We start from the raw sequence: 20,238 nt of genomic DNA, 5'->3' as shown, positions 1-20,238 counted from the left end.
TGGGGGTTGGTTGTCTTGAGAGTGTGTGTGAGTGGGGGGTGGTTGTCCTGGTGTGTGAGTGGGGGTTGGTTGTCTTGAGGGTGTGTGTGAGTGGGAGGTGGTTGTCTTGAGGGTGTGTGTGAGTGGGGGGTGGTTGTCTTGAGAGTGTGTGTGGGTGGGGGTTGGTTGTCTTGAGAGTGTGTGTGAGTGGGGGGTGGTTGTCTTGAGGGTGTGTGTGAGTGGGGGGTGGTTGTCTTGAGGGTGTGTGTGAGTGGGGGGTGGTTGTCTTGAGGGTGTGTGTGAGTGGGGGGTGGTTGTCTTGAGGGTATGTGTGAGTGGCGGGTGGTTGTCTTTAAGGTGTGTGTGAGTGGGGGCGGCTGTCTTGAGGGTGTGTGTGAGTGGGGGGTTGGTTGTCTTGAGGGTGTGTGTGAATGGAGGGTGGTTGTCTTGAGGGTATGTGTGAGTTGGGGATGGTTGTCCTGGTATGTGTATGAGTGGTGAGTAGTTGTCCTGGTGTGTGTGTGAGTGGGCGGTGGTTGTCTTGAGGGTGTGTGTGAGTGGGGGGTGGTTGTCTTGAGAGTGTGTGTGAGTGGGGGGTGGTTGTCTTGAGAGTGTGTATGAGTGGGGGATGGTTGTCCTGGTGTGTGAGTGGGGGGTGGTTGTCTTGAGGGTGTGTGTGAGTGGGGGTTGGTTGTCTTGAGGGTGTGTGTGAGTGGGGGGTGGTTGTCTTGAGGGTGTGTGTGAGTGGGGGGTGGTTGTCTTGAGGGTGTGTATGAGTGGGAGGTGGTTGTCTTGAGGGTATGTGTGAGTGGGGGTTGGTTGTCTTTAAGGTGTGTGTGAGTGGGGGCGGCTGTCTTGAGGGTGTGTGTGTGAGTGGGGGGTTGGTTGTCTTGAGGGTGTGTGTGAATGGAGGGTGGTTGTCTTGAGGGTATGTGTGAGTTGGGGATGGTTGTCCTGGTATGTGTATGAGTGGTGAGTAGTTGTCCTGGTGTGTGTGTGAGTGGGCGGTGGTTGTCTTGAGGGTGTGTGTGAGTGGGGGTTGGTTGTCTTGAGAGTGTGTGTGAGTGGGGGGTGGTTGTCTTGAGAGTGTGTATGAGTGGGGGATGGTTGTCCTGGTGTGTGAGTGGGGGGTGGTTGTCTTGAGGGTGTGTGTGAGTGGGGGTTGGTTGTCTTGAGGGTATGTGTGAGTGGGGGTTGGTTGTCTTGAGGGTGTGTGTGAGTGGGGGGTGGTTGTCTTGAGGGTGTGTGTGAGTGGGGGGTGGCTGTCTTGAGGGTGTGTGTGAGTGGGGGTTGGTTGTCTTGAGGGTGTGTGTGAGTGGGGGTTGGTTGTCTTGAGAGTGTGTATGAGTGGGGGATGGTTTTCCTGGTGTGTGAGTGGGGGTTGGTTGTCTTGAGAGTGTGTGTGAGTGGGGGTTGGTTGTCTTGAGAGTGTGTGTGAGTGGGGGTTGGTTGTCTTGAGGGTGTGTGTGAGTGGGGGGTGGTTGTCTTGAGGGTGTGTGTGAGTGGGGGGTGGTTGTCTTGAGGGTATGTGTGAGTGGGGGTTGGTTGTCTTTAGGGTGTGTGTGAGTGGGGGCGGCTGTCTTGAGGGTGTGTGTGAGTGGGGGGTTGGTTGTCTTGAGGGTGTGTGTGAATGGAGGGTGGTTGTCTTGAGGGTGTGTGTGAGTGGGGGTTGGTTGTCTTGAGGGTGTGTGTGAGTGGGGGTTGGTTGTCTTGAGGGTATGTGTGAGTGGGGGTTGGTTGTCTTGAGGGTGTGTGTGAGTGGGGGGTTGGTTGTCTTGAGGGTGTGTGTGAGTGGGGGTTGGTTGTCTTGAGGGTATGTGTGAGTGGGGGTTGGTTGTCTTGAGGGTGTGTGTGAATGGAGGGTGGTTGTCTTGAGGGTGTGTGTGAGTGGGGGGTGGTTGTCTTGAGGGTGTGTGTGAGTGGGGGTTGGTTGTCTTGAGGGTGTGTGTGAGTGGGGGGTGGCTGTCTTGAGGGTGTGTGTGAGTGGGGGGTGGCTGTCTTGAGGGTGTGTGTGAGTGGGGGTTGGTTGTCTTGAGGGTGTGTGTGAGTGGGGGGTGGTTGTCTTGAGAGTGTGTATGAGTGGGGGATGGTTTTCCTGGTGTGTGAGTGGGAGGTGGTTGTCTTGAGGGTGTGTGTGAGTGGGGGGTGGTTGTCTTGAGGGTATGTGTGAGTGGCGGGTGGTTGTCTTTAAGGTGTGTGTGAGTGGGGGCGGCTGTCTTGAGGGTGTGTGTGAGTGGGGGGTTGGTTGTCTTGAGGGTGTGTGTGAATGGAGGGTGGTTGTCTTGAGGGTGTGTGTGAGTTGGGGATGGTTGTCCTGGTATGTGTATGAGTGGTGAGTAGTTGTCCTGGTGTGTGTGTGAGTGGGGGCGGCTGTCTTGAGGGTGTGTGTGAGTGGGGGGTTGGTTGTCTTGAGGGTATGTGTGAGTGGGGGTTGGTTGTCTTGAGGGTGTGTGTGAGTGGGGGGTGGTTGTCCTGGTGTGTGAGTGGGGGTTGGTTGTCTTGAGGGTATGTGTGAGTGGGGGGTGGTTGTCTTGAGGGTGTGTGTGAGTGGGGGGTGGTTGTCTTGAGGGTGTGTGTGAGTGGGGGGTGGTTGTCTTGAGGGTGTGTGTGAGTGGGGGTTGGTTGTCTTGAGGTGTGTGTGAGTGGGGGTTGGTTGTCTTGAGGGTGTGTGTGAGTGGGGGGTGGTTGTCTTGAGGGTGTGTGTGAATGGAGGGTGGTTGTCTTGAGGGTATGTGTGAGTTGGGGATGGTTGTCTTGAGGGTATGTGTGAGTTGGGGATGGTTGTCCTGGTATGTGTGTGAGTGGTGAGTAGTTGTCCTGGTGTGTGTGTGAGTGGGCGGTGGTTGTCTTGGGGTGGTGTGTGAGTGGGGGGTGGTTGTGTTGGAGTGTGTGTGAGTGGGGGGTGGTTGTCTTGGGTGTGTGTGAGTGGGGGTGGTTGTGCTGGTGTGTGAGTGGGGGGTGGTGTGTGTGGGGTGTGTGTGAGTGGGGGTGGTTGTCTGTGGGGTGTGTGTGAGTGGGGGGTGGTGTGTTGGGGGTGTGTGTGGTGGGGGGTGGTTGTGTTGAGGGTGTGTGTGAGTGGGGGTGGTTGTCTTGGGGTATGTGTGAGTGGGGGTTGGTTGTCTTTAAGGTGTGTGTGAGTGGGGGCGGCTGTCTTGAGGGTGTGTGTGTGAGTGGGGGGTTGGTTGTCTTGAGGGTGTGTGTGAATGGAGGGTGGTTGTCTTGAGGGTATGTGTGAGTTGGGGATGGTTGTCCTGGTATGTGTATGAGTGGTGAGTAGTTGTCCTGGTGTGTGTGTGAGTGGGCGGTGGTTGTCTTGAGGGTGTGTGTGAGTGGGGGTTGGTTGTCTTGAGAGTGTGTGTGAGTGGGGGGTGGTTGTCTTGAGAGTGTGTATGAGTGGGGGATGGTTGTCCTGGTGTGTGAGTGGGGGGTGGTTGTCTTGAGGGTGTGTGTGAGTGGGGGTTGGTTGTCTTGAGGGTGTGTGTGAGTGGGGGTTGGTTGTCTTGAGGGTGTGTGTGAGTGGGGGGTGGTTGTCTTGAGAGTGTGTATGAGTGGGGGATGGTTGTCCTGGTGTGTGAGTGGGGGGTGGTTGTCTTGAGGGTGTGTGTGAGTGGGGGTTGGTTGTCTTGAGGGTATGTGTGAGTGGGGGTTGGTTGTCTTGAGGGTGTGTGTGAGTGGGGGGTGGTTGTCTTGAGGGTGTGTGTGAGTGGGGGGTGGCTGTCTTGAGGGTGTGTGTGAGTGGGGGTTGGTTGTCTTGAGGGTGTGTGTGAGTGGGGGTTGGTTGTCTTGAGAGTGTGTATGAGTGGGGGATGGTTTTCCTGGTGTGTGAGTGGGGGTTGGTTGTCTTGAGAGTGTGTGTGAGTGGGGGGTGGTTGTCTTGAGGGTATGTGTGAGTGGGGGTTGGTTGTCTTTAGGGTGTGTGTGAGTGGGGGCGGCTGTCTTGAGGGTGTGTGTGAGTGGGGGGTTGGTTGTCTTGAGGGTGTGTGTGAATGGAGGGTGGTTGTCTTGAGGGTGTGTGTGAGTGGGGGTTGGTTGTCTTGAGGGTGTGTGTGAGTGGGGGTTGGTTGTCTTGAGGGTATGTGTGAGTGGGGGTTGGTTGTCTTGAGGGTGTGTGTGAGTGGGGGGTTGGTTGTCTTGAGGGTGTGTGTGAGTGGGGGGTTGGTTGTCTTGAGGGTATGTGTGAGTGGGGGTTGGTTGTCTTGAGGGTGTGTGTGAATGGAGGGTGGTTGTCTTGAGGGTGTGTGTGAGTGGGGGGTGGTTGTCTTGAGGGTGTGTGTGAGTGGGGGTTGGTTGTCTTGAGGGTGTGTGTGAGTGGGGGGTGGCTGTCTTGAGGGTGTGTGTGAGTGGGGGGTGGCTGTCTTGAGGGTGTGTGTGAGTGGGGGTTGGTTGTCTTGAGGGTGTGTGTGAGTGGGGGGTGGTTGTCTTGAGAGTGTGTATGAGTGGGGGATGGTTTTCCTGGTGTGTGAGTGGGAGGTGGTTGTCTTGAGGGTGTGTGTGAGTGGGGGTGGTTGTCTTGAGGGTATGTGTGAGTGGCGGGTGGTTGTCTTTAAGGTGTGTGTGAGTGGGGGCGGCTGTCTTGAGGGTGTGTGTGAGTGGGGGGTTGGTTGTCTTGAGGGTGTGTGTGAATGGAGGGTGGTTGTCTTGAGGGTGTGTGTGAGTTGGGGATGGTTGTCCTGGTATGTGTATGAGTGGTGAGTAGTTGTCCTGGTGTGTGTGTGAGTGGGGGCGGCTGTCTTGAGGGTGTGTGTGAGTGGGGGGTTGGTTGTCTTGAGGGTATGTGTGAGTGGGGGTTGGTTGTCTTGAGGGTGTGTGTGAGTGGGGGGTGGTTGTCCTGGTGTGTGAGTGGGGGTTGGTTTTCTTGAGGGTATGTGTGAGTGGGGGTTGGTTGTCTTGAGGGTGTGTGTGAGTGGGGGGTGGTTGTCCTGGTGTGTGAGTGGGGGTTGGTTGTCTTGAGGGTATGTGTGAGTGGGGGTTGGTTGTCTTTAGGGTGTGTGTGAGTGGGGGGTGGCTGTCTTGAGGGTGTGTGTGAGTGGGGGGTGGCTGTCTTGAGGGTGTGTGTGAGTGGGGGTTGGTTGTCTTGAGGGTGTGTGTGAGTGGGGGGTGGTTGTCTTGAGAGTGTGTATGAGTGGGGGATGGTTTTCCTGGTGTGTGAGTGGGAGGTGGTTGTCTTGAGGGTGTGTGTGAGTGGGGGGTGGTTGTCTTGAGGGTATGTGTGAGTGGCGGGTGGTTGTCTTTAAGGTGTGTGTGAGTGGGGGCGGCTGTCTTGAGGGTGTGTGTGAGTGGGGGGTTGGTTGTCTTGAGGGTGTGTGTGAATGGAGGGTGGTTGTCTTGAGGGTGTGTGTGAATGGAGGGTGGTTGTCTTGAGGGTGTGTGTGAGTGGGGGTTGGTTGTCTTGAGAGTGTGTGTGAGTGGGGGTTGGTTGTCTTGAGAGTGTGTGTGAGTGGGGGGTGGTTGTCTTGAGGGTGTGTGTGAATGGAGGGTGGTTGTCTTGAGGGTATGTGTGAGTTGGGGATGGTTGTCTTGAGGGTATGTGTGAGTTGGGGATGGTTGTCCTGGTATGTGTGTGAGTGGTGAGTAGTTGTCCTGGTGTGTGTGTGAGTGGGCGGTGGTTGTCTTGAGGGTGTGTGTGAGTGGGGGTTGGTTGTCTTGAGGGTGTGTGTGAGTGGGGGTGGTTGTCTTGAGGGTGTGTGTGAGTGGGGGTTGGTTGTCTTGAGGGTGTGTGTGAGTGGGGGTTGGTTGTCTTGAGAGTGTGTGTGAGTGGGGGGTGGTTGTCTTGAGGGTATGTGTGAGTGGCGGGTGGTTGTCTTTAAGGTGTGTGTGAGTGGGGGCGGCTGTCTTGAGGGTGTGTGTGAGTGGGGGGTTGGTTGTCTTGAGGGTGTGTGTGAATGGAGGGTGGTTGTCTTGAGGGTATGTGTGAGTTGGGGATGGTTGTCCTGGTATGTGTATGAGTGGTGAGTAGTTGTCCTGGTGTGTGTGTGAGTGGGCGGTGGCTATCTTGAGGGTATGTGTGAGTCGGGGGGAGTTGTCCTGGTGTGTGTGTGAGTGGGCGGTGGTTGTCTTGAGAGTGTGTGTGAGTGGGGGGTGGTTGTCTTGAGGGTATGTGTGAGTGGCGGGTGGTTGTCTTGAGGGTGTGTGTGAGTGGGGGGTTGGTTGTCTTGAGGGTGTGTGTGAGTGGGGGGTGGCTGTCTTGAGGGTGTGTGTGAATGGAGGGTGGTTGTCTTGAGGGTATGTGTGAGTTGGGGATGGTTGTCCTGGTATGTGTATGAGTGGTGAGTAGTTGTCCTGGTGTGTGTGTGAGTGGGCGGTGGCTATCTTGAGGGTATGTGTGAGTCGGGGGGAGTTGTCCTGTTGTGTGTGTGAGTGGGCGGTGGTTGTCTTGAGGGTGTGTGTCTGGGTCAGGTGGGCTGGTGGTTGGTGACATGGGGTGCTAGCAGGCTTCTGCAGGGCAGTGCCCCTGGGGTCTTGCTCAAGACACGAGTGGTCTGCATGGAGGCAGAATGCCCACATAAGTGTGTGCTTTCCTGCCAGAACAAGCCTAGATGCTCCCCCTGAAGCTGGCTGGCTGCTGCCTGGGCCAGGCCTCCCTGTGGCAAAGCCTCCTGAGAATCCACCCTCTCTCCTGAAGGAGGCTGCAGTTCCAGCATGGAGCCAGGTAGGCTGAGACTGGGGAGGCTGGGGAGGGGGCAGGGAGCTCTGGGGCTGGTCCTGTTGGGACAGCCCTGGGCATCTCCCACCTGGGGTCCCAGCCTTGCTGCTGGGTGGGGGAGAGAGGAGTCTGCTCCCCCTGCTTAAATGCCTGCAGCCTCATCCCCCTCTGAGGAGAGATGCTGTGCTCTGGGAACCGTGGTTTCCCTGCGATGACCTCTCCCTCCTTCCTGACAGACTCAGGGTCTCACACCACAGCAGCAGTGGGGTTACCAACATGTCCCAGAACTGCACCCAGGGGCAGGGGCAGAGAACACTTACCCGTGTTCTCCTGGAGATATTTGCCCAGGGAGGTTTGGTCTGCAGGATCCCGTGCTAATGGTTGCACCTCTGCACAGAGTTCAAAGCTTCCATTTGCATACCTGGTTTAACAAGAGCAATCGCAAACACTTTTAAGTCACACTGAAGTTTACACATTTTGTTCTCCCACACATCATGACATCATGGCTTGGGCTACAGGAACTTTCCAAGAGCTAGACCACAGAGATACTGCAAACCAGAGAAACTATCAAGACTAGCTCAGGGTCACACAGCTCATTGGAGGGGCTGGCTCGGCTTGCACTCGAATTTTCTGACTCTAAGCTGAACCCTGCTTCTATTGTCTAGGAAACGGGAAACCTTGCTTGGTCTCTCTGGGACATTATGAGGAAAGAATCTATAAAAATACTTGTTAAGACCTTTGTGAATTCAAAGTGCTAGGTCAATGCTGAATAATTGATGGCTCTGCTCCTGTGCTCAGGGCTGACGCACAGGCCTCCTGTGGAGAGGCTGGGGGTGTGGGGACCTGTCCTTTTTGTCCTGCCTGTTTGGCCCAGTGAAAGGAAGAGCTGGGCTTTCCTTCAGCCCAGAGAAGCCCTGACTCCTGGGAGCCATACATCTAATTTACGGCCTCCCTAGAGGACAGGAGAATGCAGAGGGCTGTGGGGGACTCAGTCTCTATGGTGTCCCCTCCAAGGCCCTGGGAAAGGGCTGCTCTGGCAGGCAGGAAGAGAGGTGCCTGAGAACCCGAGGGTCAGTTCTGGGGGTGGGAAGTGGCCGTGGGAAATGCAGAGAATGGAGGGGTCCCCTTCATAAAAATGCTTGACCAGGCAAGGATGCCCAGGAGCTGGCTAAGGCAGCCTGTCCTTGTCCCAACCAACTGCCACAGGTGACCACGGGACTTTTCTAGCCAAAATTCACGGTGGCAGTGGGCATTAGGGCACAGAAAGGAGATATAGGGTGGACTTTAAAACAGTTTATGGAGAGGAAAGCAGAAGGAGCTCAGGTGGGCGTCCTGGTTATGTGAACAGGAAACAGTTCCCAGCTGACTGAAGCTCAGGCACCATTTCACAGCGAAGGGCACTGTGGCCCACCAGAGTCTCCCAACTGGCGTTTGTCTCAGCCCTCAGAAAAGGTGGAGTTGGGCCTATTCGAATCCACAGGACAACCGACTCCAACTTCAAATAAGCAAGATCCACAAGCTCCAGTTCAAGGGGGAGTCTGTCCTACCTGATCTCTGTCTTATTGGGCAGGTTCCAAAGCCCAGTCACTCCGCAGGGATTTCCTCATGGGCTGCGAGGTGGCGCCGTGTTACTGGAGTCCTGCACGTCCATGCTGGGCCTGGGTGTGCTGACCTCTGGGCGGCTGGAGGGTCTTCCTGGTGTCTGGGTGGGGCTGGACCTAAGGATGCAGTGGGGTTGCAGTGTGGCCTGCAGTGGGTGGCAGAGGCAGTGCTGTGCCCACCTGGGATGTGGAGGGGACATCTTCCTGAGTCCCCCTAGGCAGGACAGAGAACGGGCTGTGGGACGGTACTGGCCCTCTTGTGTCAGTGAGGAGAGAATGTGGCTGGGCTTCTGCCTGAGCTGCCTTCTGCTTTCCTCTCCATAAACTGCTTGAAAGGCCACCCTATATCTCCTTTCTGTGCCCTAATGCCCACTGCTACTGTGATCTTTGGCTAGAAAAGTCCTGTGGTCACTGTGGCAGTTGGATGGGACAAGGACAGGCTGCCTTAGCCAGCTCCTGGGCATCCTTGCCTGGTCAAGCATTTTTATGAAGGGGACCCCTCCATTCTCTGCATTTCCCACCCCCAGTACTGACCCTTGGGTTCTCAGTGGAATGGATCAGACACAGTAGAAAGACATGGAGCAGGCTAGGGAACGGGCAGAGCTGGGGGCAGACCCACCAACAGCTGGTTCTATTACATTGGTCAATCAACCCCCATAGGCCTCAGGTTGCTCACCTCTGAAATGGAATCTTAACGGACCTACCTCACAGTCTGGGAGGACCAAAGGAGGCGAGGTGAGTGTAAACAGTTACACCTAGAATGGGACTGCCACCGTTTGCTCTGGATGGTGCTTGGCTGGCACTCTCCTGGGCCTGTCACATGGTAAGAGGCTTCCAAACTACTAAAGTTCACAAATGCCTGTCTGTGCACTCCAGAGTGTGCAGAGCACCGTCTTGCTTTCCCTCTGCACTAGGGCTGCACACATTGCACCCCTCAGCAGCCCTGACCCGACTCCCTGTTCCTCCAGGCAGGGCCGTGGTCTGAGGGTCCTCAGCACCATGCATATTATTGATCCTAAAGTTATTGATAGGATATGTTCTATATGGTTTCACTGGGTGAGCTGAAACCCAGGGGCATTCAAATTGAGACCCTCTTTCCCTAGTCTCACAGATGAAGCCCCCACTCAGGCAGGTACGAGCTATCTTTATCTCTGGGCAGCTCAAGGCATTTGGTAATCAGCAAAGCGACTGTCTCTTGAAGATAGAGGTGTTCGAGGTGTTGACTGCTCAAATGAATTATTGGACAGCTTGACCCTGAAAGGAGCAGGTGTAAGGCCTCCAGGGAGGGGTGATCAAGGCACTGGGAGACAGACTGCTGGCACTTCACCAAGCCCCCAGGACCAGCTAGCTAGCTGTCTGAACCTGCTGGACCTGTGTGCAAATGGATGTCTCCAGGCTGCCTGCACTTGTGGCAGAATTCCCTCTACGGCTTGCTTTCTCTCCAACCTGATAATAGGGTCATCTTCACCCTCCTCCCGGTTTCCAGCAGCTGCTCCCAAATATACAAAACAATAGGATGACAACACAGTCAGCCTCCAGCCTCTGCCGGCTCCCCAACAGGCTCAGCTTGGTTCATACCTGTCTCAGTGTCCCTGGGGCATAGCACTTGAAAGCTCAGAGGACAGAGGCGGCTGGTGTTATTTTTTTACTTGCTGGTGACTGGGTAGGGTGGGGTCAGAAGCAAGTTCCTAAGTAGCCTTGCTGGTACAGACCCTCATCCAGAACATTCCTGGGTACTGAACACCTTGAGGGCCCCTCTGACCCTCCACTGCCATTCCCACTCTGCTGGCTTCCTGGAATGAGGAAATGCCCCACCTTCAAGATGCCCGGAGCTGTGGTCACCTTGGAGGCCACTGCCTGAGCCCATTGATGCTTGTTTTCCACCTAGAACTGAGCTCTGGCTTGAGCCAGCCCTCCAGGTCCCAAGGGACAAGCCCTATAGGGAGCTTTTGGGATCCATTGCCCACTTTCACATAGGATCAGAATGCCCTGAAAGGAATCCCTGGCCTCACGGGAGAAACTCTCCGGGGAGGTAGGGAGCTCAGCCCATGAGCCCACGAGAGAAGCTGAACCCCGACATCTCTTGGGTCTATGCCAAGGCTGCTGGGGAGGAGGCTGCATTGGACTGCACCCTGGGAACTCTGGAAGGGAGGGCCAGGTCAAGGCCATTCAGCCCAGGAGATAGCTAACTAGAGGGAGCTCCCACACGGCAGGGGCTTTGGCATGAGGGGGCCTGATGCCAGAAAGAGCTCCCCCGAGAGGAAGGCCCCCCCCATGCCCACCAGAGTCGGGGCTCCTGCCCAATGCACTGCTCTCTCTGAGGAGCTTTGCTGTGGGTGAGCAGCAGGTCTGGAGTGCCCGGAGGAAAGGGGTTGACTGGGGGCAGCACAGCCTCTGACTCTCCTGCTCTCTTCCCTCTCTAGGACTTTCCTCCCTTCTCAGGAGAGAAGTGTCAGTGGTCAGGTGGGGAGGACCTGGCCTTCAGTGGGCAGGGCAACTGGCCTAACCAGGGAAATCTGAGATCCCAGTCTTCACTCCCTCCAGCTCCAGCCTCTAAGGCAGCTCAGAATCGACAGGTGCCTGTCAATGAGCAAGACTCACCTGCCACTTTCCTGCAGTCTCCCCCTCCCTGCCCACGCATCCTGCTTCTCTTAAGCCCCACCCGGCCCCTGTTCTCAGCCATCTCACCCTTCCCTGGTCTGCTTCAGAATGGGCCTGTCTTCACCCCATCCAAACCCCAGGATGTTCTGGCATGTTTAATGCCATCCACCGGTTACTTGTAAGGGACATTCATGAGGGCACATGAGGACTCCCCAGCTCCCATCTGTCAATCAAATAATCGTTTATCTTCTACCTTTGCAAGCAGGTCGATGTCCCAGGCAAGCAAAGAGCCACTGCTGGGCTCCCAGAGGGCTTGGGAATTCCAGGGGCTCCCATTGGGTCATCAGGGTTTTCCAACAGCAAGATTTACCTAGAGCACACACACGCCCCAGTGCGTGAGCAGCCTGACAAGTGGTTTTCCTCCTCACGGGCCTGGGGCACCGTGGGTCTTTTTCTCAGCAAACAGGCACTGCCGTAATTGATTTCAGTCCTCTTGGAGGGAGGCCAAGCTGGTAGATATGGAAGTGGGGACTGGTCATTTAGTGACAATCCATGCATGTAATCAAGAGGACAAGAAGGACGGGAGCAAGTGTGCAGGGAGTTGGGTATCTGTGGGTCAGAAAAGAGAAGGGTTTGAGCGAGGACACTTCTGAGGCTGGCCAGGCCTGATGGCAAAGGCTTCTAAGCTCCTCAGACAAGAAATGGCTTTGCTGGCTCTAAAGGTTCCCTTAGATGGTGGGGACCTTCCTAGGTTATAAGCACCGCCAGCCACAGGGCTCTCATTTCATCTGGTTGTGACTGGCTCCTTCCCACTCTCTGGGCCATGGAGGCCTTGGGTCTCCTACAGTGACCTTCCTTCTAGCACTGCTCCAGGAGCCCTGGTGGCCAGGCACAGGAATCTCTCTGCTCTCTCACCAGCCACAGGAGCTGCACCGAGTTACTTAACTTCTCAGACTCCCTCTGACAAAATGGGGATAACAATGTCCCCTAGAAGGGAGATTTGTGAGGACAAGTGACCAAGGATGCCAAAGATTCTCAGCAGTTTGTGCTCCTGGCTGTTTGCCACGCCCCTTTAAAACCAGCTGGGAGGAGCTCCCGACCTACAGACTTGGTCAGGCTACAGGCTGGGCCACTGGGCTTTCCCAGGGCTTTGTCCAGCACTTACTGAGCCTGGGGCGTGGGAGAGGGGCGGGACTGTCTCTGAGACATCCAACCGAAGCTGCTTTGGAACCACTGTGGATGGGGACCTGATAGGCAGTTTATGGAAACTTGATTTGGAGGACCTGCTGTGGGCAGAAGACAGCAGCCAGGACCCACCAATCTAGAGCCACCCCACCTTCTAGGTCTTCCAGGAGGACCCATGTACACCAGACTGGAACAGGCAATAAGGGGTCTTCAAGAAGCAGCAATCCTCCTGACTTGGTTGAAGGGACCCCCCACCCCCATGCAATCTGTGGCCCCTTGTCCTGGTGACCCTAGGTGCCCACCTTCAGGACTGACCTGCTCATTCCCCAGGCCCTACGGTTATGCCTGGTCCCTTGAACTAGCCTGGCCTCAGGCCTACAGCACCCTCCCCAAGGGCCCTGGGCCCCTTCCTGGGGAGGGATTGCATCCTTGGGGCCAGGAACTTCCATCCCGCCCCCAATGAAGTCCACAGACAGGGTGGGAGCGGAGGTCACCAGCCGTCTGAGCAGCCCTGAGTGGGGTCCCTCCCTCAAGACCATGGGCTCCTAATCTCCACCAGGATCTTAGCCCCGCAAGGGGCCAGCAGAGCTGGGCGCTGCGGGACGCAGTCCAGCGGTGGCTGCCCACTCCTCGCTGCCACGGGAACAGGTGGGGACGCACGGCGCTCCTGCGGGCGTGTCCCTTCCAGGCCGCGGGATCGGCTGCTCCCGCCGCCCGCCCTGGTGGGAGTGGAGCCCACTGCCAGCCCGCGCCGCCGCCACAGCCCCGTCACCGTCCCTGGGAAAGTCGCCGCGCGCGAACCCACCTGCGGGCGCCCGAGGCCCGTGGCGCCGTCGCCAGGTCCCCGGCGCTCTGCGCGCCCGCCTCGCTGCGCCCGTGCGCCCAAGATCGCCCGGCACTATTCTTTTTGAAGGCAGCCTTCGGTGCGTTGCGTCAGGGCGGTTGCCTGGCGACGGCCGCGCGAGCCTCCCGCCGCGACGCCCCGGCCTCCCATTCAAGCCCCGGCCCGCTCGGCCGCCCCGGGCCCGCCGGTCCGAGCGCGGCGGCCGGGTCCTAGAGCCCCCCGACTTCACCCTGCCCGGGCGGCCACAGCCAGCGAGAGCAGACCAGCCGCGCGCACTTGCCAACCCCCAGACGAAACCAAACCCAAACATCCAGTTTTTCATTAAGCCCGAAACCAAGGCAGCTTCCCCCCAAACATGGCAACGTGGCTTTGCCACTGTCAGCAGTTTGCCTGCGTGGAGGGGGCAGGGGAACCCCACGCCCGAGCCTGCACTCCACCCACAAATGACTGGGGTTCCTAATCCCAGCAGCAACCACTACGTCTGAGCGCCTGACGTGCGCCACACCCTCGCAAGCACTAACCGGACAGATGTGAAAACCACCGGCTTACAGAGGAGGAAACGGAGGCTCAGAGAGGTTACGGAGAAGCCAGAGGGGAGTAGTCCGGGTAGATGGATCTGGATGGAGCCAGTTTTCTCCACGTTCATCCTTCAGTGGCACCAATCGCTTCTGTACTTTTAAGACTCAGTCCTTGCCCTGTCTGAGCCTCCAGCTGCATGAACTGCATGTACCTAACACAGGTACATGTCAGCGGCTGGGGATGCCCCTTCTTGCAAGCCTTTAGGACTGATCCTGGCTGCAGACAGAGTCGTCTGATGCCGGAAGCTCTGCCTTCTGCAGGACTCAAGTTTCAGAGCTGATTACTGGAAGTTGGCCTCATTCTCCCAGACCTTGGGAAGCACCTTTCCTAGATGCCTGAGGGTAAAAGGGTCACACTCCTTCCATTCTCTATCTCATCTCCCCTTTAACCACCCACAGGTGCCTTCTTTTCCCTTGGCCCACGGAGGTGCTTGAATAGGAGATGCCCCTTGCCCTTACCTGCTGTGCTAGAAAATAACTTGGGGGATGACCTTTAATTTGACCTTCAACTCCAGACACACCCCTCTCCCTACCTACCACTGTGTCTTGGCTCTGCGTGGGCTGAGCTCTGCACAAGGGTTTATGAATATGGACAGCAAATCATTCAAACACAAAAAGTTGCAAGTTACATTCAAACCCACTGATGACCTGTGTGTTCCTCCTGTCAATCACCAGGCATGATGGCAGAGAGGTGCAATGTGAAAACCTCAGCATGGAAAATGGCTCAATAACATTATTAGTGTATTTCAGGGATTTTGTGTGTCAAGGGGTGGGGATTTCAGATTACAGAGCCACTGCATGGAGATGGGAGGATGGAATTTACTTCTCTGGGAAACCAGTAACCAAGAGACCACCAGACAAGGATTTGACCTGGTCACTTCAGGTCACAAACCACTTGGGTCACTTTCTTTGGAATGTCACCTGCAGCCCTCTGTCACAGGCCAGAGGTCCTCTCTGGCCTGTACATGTTGATGGGAGGGGAGCTCCTTCAGCAGCAAGCAAGCAAACCCTGGAGCAGCAGAAGTTCAGGGGCTTCCCTCCCACCGGCCACCCCTCTCAGGTCCCCCTGTTGCATTCTAATTTCCAGCTACATCAAGGAGAAGAGAAGGATAAACTCTACCTTTCACTTTGAAGGTTTTAAAATTTAAACTTAAAATGTCTATCTTTCAGCATTTCTCCAGATTCATTTATTCATCCATTTGATAAACACTGGTCTACCCTTTTAGGGAACAACATAGATAAAGACCACTGCCCCTGAGATCTAGTACCCTAGCAGGGGAGGGGGAGGACAGTGAACAGTAGGTATGCTAGATAAATTAACAATATTGTTGTAGAAAGACGAAAATGCAGACTTGGATTGGAAGTAATGGTGGGAGTGGAGGAAGACAGCACTTTAAAGCAGGGTGGTCAGGGAGGATCTCATTAAAAAAAGGTGTTTTTTGAGCAAAAATTTGAAGATGAAGAGGTTGATCTTGAGGTGTGGGAGAAAAGGCATTTTAGTAGAGAAATAGGCTATTCAAGGTCCCCAAGCAAACAAACGTGCCTTCCATGATCACAGAGCAGCTAGGGTGCCTCTCGGCTGGAGTGCAGTGATCAGGGAGTGGAGAGGATTGTGGGAGATGAGGTCAGAGACAGGGCAGGGCTGGTCTTCCCTCAGGGGACCACAGAACAAACAGCTGGAGAGAATCTCTGCCCTGTTAGCAGGGCACAGAGCACTCTAAATCCTTCTCTCCTACTCTGCTTGAATTTTTAAGGGACTCAAGACAAACTCCATATCTAGTCTCCTGGCATCCCTCTCTCACTGTCCCTATGATTTGCTCCATATTTGCTGGATGAGAGAAAGAAGAATGACATTTTAGTTTGACTCCATGATCCAGAGGAGACTGAGTGGGTGACATCCTTCCCCGCTCCAGGGAGAAATTAGGACTGGGCCAGAGTTCACGTGCTTCTGCCATCTGCCTTTGGAAGGGACTTTTCCACTCGGGAGAGTAGTGTGGTGTGGGTTTCAAGAGGAACCAGGAAGTGGCTGTCATTAGGCGTGTTTACCAGCAATAATTCCTTGTTGCCCTGCTATCTAAAAAGGGGCTGATTCAGCCATGAGGGCGAGCTTCCTGACCTGTAGGGAACCTGTCATGTCCACTCAGGGGCCACTCTGTGCCACCCAGTGCTAGGCACCAGGGAGCACAGTGCACACAACTTACTAGTAGGAGAACTGAGCTTCCCCCTTGGTTCTGGGTCAGGGAGGTGACACATGTCATCTGAGTCCTGCTGAGAGGAGAGGGATTATCTGGGGAGGGTGGGGGGAGTCCTGAAGGTGGGCCAGGATGGAGCAGTGGAAGGTACTACATAAGCCATTCATGCAGAGCAGGAGGGCCTTCCGTGGGGCTGGGGTCAAACTTTGGGGACTGTTTCAATCCTCAAGGCCATGGGATTAGGTCAGGTTCAAGGTGTCAAGGGAGCTGAATGATGAGGCCTGGGGCAGGAGGCCCACAGACATGGCTTCCATTTTGCCCGAGGTGATTGCCATCCAAATTGTGGTGGGAGCAGTTTATGGACTGTGGCTGGTGGCATTTCCCAGGTGATGGTGACAATGGGACCGCAGATGGTGACAGGAATCATCAGGTGACAGGCAGGCAGCCCAGGGATGAAGTCCTGGCCCTGTTGGTGATTAGCGTGTGTGGAGCAGTCTCTTGAGTCTGCAGTTACTTCGTGGGTGGGATGGACTCGAGGCATGAGCCAAGGGGTCTGCCCCGGATCTGGGCTGTAGACACCCTTGCTGTTGGGGACCTGCCACTCAGAGCCCACGCCCTCCTTTTGCTCTGTGCTCTAGGTACCAGAACCCAGGAATTTCCATTCCAAAGGGCCCACACCCCAGCCTGTTCAGCCTTGTCCCTAGGCTGTGAGGCTGGGTGGAGGCTGGAGTCGTAGCCTGGGGAGCCCCTCCACCAAAGGACAAGTCCCTGGGGTGGGAAAGGAAGAAGAGACCATGGACGGGGGCTGAGGCCTTGCTCCCCATGTCCCTCCAAGTCCCAGGAATCCAAGGCGGAATCAGAGTCTAGCCTTCCAGGTTGTTATAAAGGTACATTTGTTAAGGCAGAAGGGAAGAACAACCCTTATTTCACAGGTATCGGCTTGACTTATAATGTTCAAATATTTAGACACACGGCATGTGGGCCTCCTCTTATGCACTTGCTTTGGACCTCTCAAATGTCAGGGACAGGCGTGATTACAGCCCATTCTGCTGGTGTGTTCAAGGAGCAAATGACATACACCATGCACATAGGCAAGAGCGTCGCTGTCCTCCTCCCTCTCAGCAGCATTGTGGCCTCTTGGGACTTGCTCTCTCCTAAGAATCATCATCGAGAAAGTGTTTCCAGTCACCAGCACGTGCCTAGTGACAACTGGACGGAGGCCTCCCTGGCATGTACAGCTCTTGAAGGAAATAAAGAATGTCACTGTTAATGGAGGTGGTGCACAACCCTGATGGGTGTGGGACGGCCTTCCTGATGTTACTCTATACATCAGGTCTACCAAGGAGACTGGCTCCCTGAATGATGGAAGGATCCCTGGGAACGAACCAAGAGATCCAGGGTCTCGTTTCAGCTCCGTTACTAATTAGACCTTGGCCACATCAATGTGCTGCGCTGGTTGGTCCCTCCTCACTAGAACAAAGGTACGACTCTGGCACCCTCTGACCCCAGCTCCTTGGCACCCACCACCTAGAATCCTTCATGATGGGCAGTGGAGGAGACAGCACCAGAAACTGCAAAGTTGGAACTTCATGGGGACATCACAAAACTGGTCCAGCAAGACAGAGCTAGGTGGAGAGAAGAGCTTACTCTGGTACCCACAGGAGAGCTAGCCTTGGGGCGCTCAGGAACAAGGTGGGGAGAGGGCTCTAGGGCTGGGGGAGCCTGTTTATCCTGTTCCCTGCTTTAAACTCAGGTAGTGTGGCCTTGGACCTGCAGGTAGGGCTCAGAATTTGAGGGCCTCAGTAGAATTCTGCTCCTTAAGGAAGCTAGGACAGAGATGCCTGACGGCTCACCCAGCTCAACAGTGCTGTTCCTAGCAGAGCCAGCAGCCCCGTCAGTACTGGTAGGAGAGGGCCAAATGAGTTGATTTCATTTCCACCAGCCAATCCCTGAGGGTAATGGGCCCCAGACATGGGATGGGAGAGAAACTGGATGAATTCAAATTAATCATTCTATCATCCAGACAACCTAGACAGAAGCTCGGGCTTTAGAGGGGGATCAAGACCAGATGGTGAAGGCGCTGAGTGTTTGCTGGGCAGGGAGCTGAGCACAGGAGGGAGTCTGGGGGAAACCTGTGGGTCCTCCTGTTCAGCCCTGTTCCAGGAAGGCATCCTGAGGAGAGAGATATCAAGACGTCTCCCTTGACCCCCTTAATTCTGACTGCTCTCTTCCAATCAGTTGACAGTCACTGCCCTATAAATGTGGGAAAAAATGGGACTCAGGCCCCCTTCCCAGCCCCAATCCCCCAGCTGTGGTATGTGGGGATGTCCTCATGCAGAGCCCGTCCAGCCTCAGTGTCCTGTCTACACACCTGGGCTGACGGCACCTTCCATTAATGGTTGTCGTGAGGATTAGAATGAGTGCCTGACGCACCGGTGCCCCTCACCCCCTTGGTGGCCCCTCACTCACACACAGATACTCCACAGTCACACCAGGAGAGCTCTGAACGGCTTGGCTGCCTTGTTTGTGAGGTAGCCTTGTTTGGAACCTAACACCAGGAAAACAGGAGGGAGCTCGGCAGACAGGCAAACCCTCCGTTCAGCCATGGTTTTGGTGCAGAGGAGAGCACTTCCTGGCTGGGAACGCAGCAGGCCACTCCAACCCCGTGGGCTGCCCCCGGACTGATTCACAGCTCGACCAGGGCGCAGAGAACTAGAGTCAGAAAGGGAGAGAACAGACCTGGGCGACAGAGATGGATGTGCACACAGAGACGGATGGTCGCCACCGTGAGGACCTGTTGCCCACCTCAGTTAGCTTCATGGGATCCAAATGCTTTACAAACACATCAACCCTCCTGAGAATGCTGTTTGGGATGATGCCGGGGCTTGTGAGGAGGAGGGGAGGGGGAAGGGCGGTGAGGAGAACTATAGCACAAGGAAGGACAGGCCAGGGTAGAGGAGGTGTGCCGTCTCCCTAGCCTGTCACCTGGAGTCAGAAGCCTGAGTGGAAATACCCTGACTCTTCCTCCGTCTCCTCACAAAGGCCGAGCTCCATGCAGGCCTGGGTTGTCTGCCTTCTAGGGCCTGCTCAGCCTGGCCCACTCAGGACGGCCTCACCAGGATTCTCCTCCTGCAAACAGTGCTTGACTTCTGCCCTGAAGGACCCTCCCCATTCTCTCCCACCCTCACCTCTATTCTGCAGCCAGTTTCCCAAGGGGCATGTCCACAGCCTGGGCCATGCTCACAGTGTGGAGGGGGTTGGATTGTCTTTGAAGTTTTCCAAGAGGGAAGCCGGCCAGTGGGCAGTTGGAGACAAGGCCACAGCGTGACTGCAGACGGTCATTACAACCTCGCCCACCGCACTGGACCTTCAAACCCTGACATCCAGGAGGGCCTACAGGATCTCACAGTCTAAGGAAATCAGATGGGGCCCAGAAGAAGCCAGGCAGAGGCCAAGATTAAAATACGGCTAAGATAAAAAACTTATGTTCCTTCCAATTCTCCTTCTATAAAAGACATCTTGCCCCCATTTTAAAACCCACTCACACTAAACTTACCCACCCAAGTGTAAATAGAACAAATCCTGTGGTCTGACTTCATAAACCTGGTCAGATGTACCTATCTGCAGGTCCTAGAGTACAAAGATTCGCTGTCCTTCCCTTAAATATACCAGAATCTATTTTCTCTCCCCTTGGCCCAACATCCACTTTCTCAGCTTGGATTACTGCCCCTCAGCTCTGCTGCCCAGGGCAGGCCCCCACTTTAACACCAGCTGGTGGTCACTCACCTCTCATCCACCCTCCGTCCTCTTGAGGTCAGGGATGGTGCTATTCTGATTTCCTTTCCTGGAATTGTCGCTGGTGCCCAGCCTGCAGCTGGATGGTGCTCACGGAGTGAACAGGTACTGAATGAGGGTGCTTAGTCTCTGTTAAACAAGGGACGAGAGGGCCATGTGCTGACCCAGGAATGCAGGGACACTCCAGACGGACATTTGGGGATGGGGTAGATGATGGCTAAGTGGCCTTTGTCCTCTGCCACCTGAGGAACAAAGAGGCAGAGAGGAAGGAGCTGTGGAAGGAAGCAGTAAGAAGCCCCGTGGGGCTCCCTTACTCACCTGGGAGCAAGCCTCTGCCCTGTTCTTAAGGGGTCAGCGTGCTCTCTCCTTTTTTCTAAGGAGCTCAAAGGGGGCTGGGGTTATTCCATCTTCCTTCTCTAGAAGTCAGCAAGGGGTAAACTCAAGTTTCTGCAGAGGGAGAGACGAAGGCTAGAGGAAGGAAGGTCCCTTCACAAGGTGCCTCCTGGTGGCTCATACAGGACGCTGCCCTTGACTGACCTCCCACACTCCTCCAGCTCTGAGCACACGGCCAGGGCCCTGCCTGGGCTTATCTCTCCCAGGCATCCTCTTGCAGTCTTGGGCCCTGAGTTCCGGAGTGAGGCATGTAGATATATTTCCTCCTCAGTAGTCACAGTGACTTGGGGAAATTCCACAACCTGCCCTACGCACACACACCCCCCCCAGACCTAGGCTGCTGAAGTATTTGTACCCAGTTTCTGGAAACACCTGTGTGTCGGGGCCAGGGAGAGGAAGGGAGCATAGGATCCATGCAGATCCTGGA

At 55.5% G+C, this 20,238-nt stretch overlaps 1 protein-coding gene across 10 annotated transcripts in view; it reads right to left on the bottom strand.

The window, feature by feature from the left end:
* Fam167a (family with sequence similarity 167 member A) overlaps positions 1 to 20,027 on the bottom strand; it is a 44,284-nt gene extending 24,257 nt beyond the window's left edge. The window contains exons 1-5 of one of the 10 annotated variants that reach the window (XM_046459320.2): positions 19,956 to 20,027; positions 19,737 to 19,865; positions 19,410 to 19,660; positions 8,170 to 8,340; positions 6,943 to 7,043 (exon numbers count right to left, since the gene is read on the bottom strand). The gene's annotated coding sequence lies outside the window, so the exon portion shown is untranslated. Of the gene's footprint in view, positions 1 to 6,942; positions 7,044 to 8,169; positions 8,341 to 11,077; positions 12,512 to 12,814; positions 13,314 to 13,374; positions 13,620 to 19,409; positions 19,661 to 19,736; positions 19,866 to 19,955 lie in introns of those variants that run through there. The other 9 variants (XM_046459321.2, XM_046459319.2, XM_046459324.2 and 6 more) reach the window with 9 other exon arrangements.
* Between the last annotated feature and the right edge of the window lie 211 nt (positions 20,028 to 20,238).

The sequence above is a fragment of the Marmota monax genome, unplaced genomic scaffold (assembly GCF_021218885.2).
Source record: "Marmota monax isolate L192 unplaced genomic scaffold, Marmota_monax_Labrador192_F-V1.1 WCK01_AAM20220418_F8-fsc00288, whole genome shotgun sequence".
NCBI classification, from domain to species: Eukaryota; Metazoa; Chordata; class Mammalia; order Rodentia; family Sciuridae; genus Marmota; species Marmota monax.
The sequence above is the reverse complement of the archived record's forward strand: the minus strand, read 5'-3'. Positions and strand labels throughout refer to the sequence as shown.